The following is a 2,321-nucleotide window of genomic DNA, read 5'->3' on the forward strand; positions in this document are numbered from 1 at the left end:
AAGATGGATGACATTAAAGATCGTACATATCACATTATTCTTAGCCATTGACCGGTAGAAGACTATAGTTTGATTGTTAAGATTAAGATTTTGATTAGGTGATTTTTCATTAATTTCTACAATTTTTATGTATATTATTAACGTACTTTCTGTTTTATTAATCATTAAATTTGATTATATTATTTTTATTCTAGGGTGAATTAAATTTATTTTCTTATCAAATATATATATATATATATATATATATATTTATATATAACAAATATCTAAAAATATCTAGATGTTTATCAAAATTACAATTTCACCCATAACTTCTCAAACCACTTTTTCAAAAAAATATCTTCTGTCGCCGCAATTCAATTGACAAATGAATTTTTCTGGAAAACGCTGCATCTCAGAAAATTTTCTTTTCGACAAAAGATTCTCCGTAAATAAATTGAATTATTCCTCAACGAATAAATTTACTCGGGGCACCAAAAATATATTTCTGACATTAAACTCACAAAATATTAATAACTTGGCTAAAAAAAAAGCCTCAGAGTTCAACATAAAAGTACACCAAAATACAATAATTACAAAATAAAACCAAGGGTCTTACACATTTGGTCCGGGGTCCTTGAGGATTATTATTTCTTTTTATATTTGATTTTTTTAAATAACATTGTGATTCAACATGTCCAATTTTAAGGAAAAAAAAAAACATTTTCTTACTGAAGAATATTTTGGTATATGTCCATAACGTTCTCATTTTTTGAAACTTTGAGAAGAATGTTATTGTCTGTTTGCAACATCATTTCATCTGCTCGTAAGGTTCCAACTAATTCCTCTATTATGAGTACTTTAAGGTTCTTGGTTTGACTTATGGTTGTTACCATTGGTCTCCATATGACTCGGAGGCATCTCATGATTTTTCTTAGTTTGTCTTATAAACCAAGAACGGTCTTAATTCCTTCGTTGAGGTGTGTTGGCTTTTAATCTTAGCATGACAGTTGTGTTGTCTAGTCTGTCGGTTTTGTACTTCAAGCTTGCTCAACTTGGAGAATGATCCTACTTTATGAATTATCAAGCATAGTCTTTTGTCTTTGTCTTTGTCTTTTGCAGTGATTCTTCTATTGAATTGATACTTGTATATTTCTGGTGAAATTCTAGAACAGATTATAAATCCTGGATCTAATCTTTTCTTTAAGAATTTGATCATTCTTGTTATTTTAGAACTGTGGAGAACGTGTTTTGTTTTACAAAATTATGTCAAGAACGTTCTTTATTTCTCTTAATTAGCTTTGTTTCATTTTATTAGGATATGTTTTGTAATGCTTGGTACTTATCTTTGATTAACACACTCAAACACACATATTAAATATCAAAACACTTAGAATCATAATTATAAATCTTAATTAACTTTTTTTAATATTCATCAAAATATTAATTGAAAAAAACTTTTTTATTTTAGTTATTATTATTCGCCCGGTTCCTTTTAAATTATTGATATATTAAAGAAAATAAAATTTCTATTTTTCTTTTAAATTTAAGAATTGGATCAACTTTTATCGTCAATTGTATTCTTTTTAACTAATTCTTTTATAATTAAACTACTAAAGAGTGTAAATAGATTATTGGTTTTTCTTAAACAAAGTAGGTGAATAGTGGTTTATTGAATTTGAAAAGAATGAGTAAAAAATTTGCTTATCAATCAAAGTATTTTTTGAGAAAACTAATTAAAGTTTTTCAAACCTGAAATCTCTATAACTACTTGCATGCTTTTATTGGTATTGTCTTTTATTTTTTATTTAAGTTATTACATTTTATAATCTTTATGATTTTTACTTGTTCATCGTATGACTGTTTTATTTTATTAATTTTAAACTCTCTACTTCTTTTTATACTAAGGGTTTGATTTTCTAACTATTTTATGTCAATAATGACTTAAATTTCAATTATGTGAATTTAATTGTCTAATTTCTTTGAATAATTATGATGAAAAATATGTTTTAAATTCTTGATCCTAGGATTATAAATAATTTTAATCAAGCAATAAACATTTATGGTTGTATGATATTGTGAATTATGAGTTTATTACCACGATTTAAAATTATTTCAATCTAAATCACAAAGTAATTGTTGAGCTTTCATCATGTCATCTAAATGTACGTAATTAAAGACAATGTTATAAACCCTATATTATGTATAATTGTATGATCCCCAAAATAGAAGGGAAGGATAATACATAAAAAATTGTATTTGAGGGATTCTGGCTAAGGAAAGACTTGGTTATTAAGTGGTCCATTGACCCACCTCTCTTTCCTGGGAACCCCTCCAAAGAA

Source organism: Cicer arietinum, chromosome 4 (genome assembly GCF_000331145.2).
Source record: "Cicer arietinum cultivar CDC Frontier isolate Library 1 chromosome 4, Cicar.CDCFrontier_v2.0, whole genome shotgun sequence".
NCBI classification, from domain to species: domain Eukaryota; kingdom Viridiplantae; phylum Streptophyta; class Magnoliopsida; order Fabales; family Fabaceae; genus Cicer; species Cicer arietinum.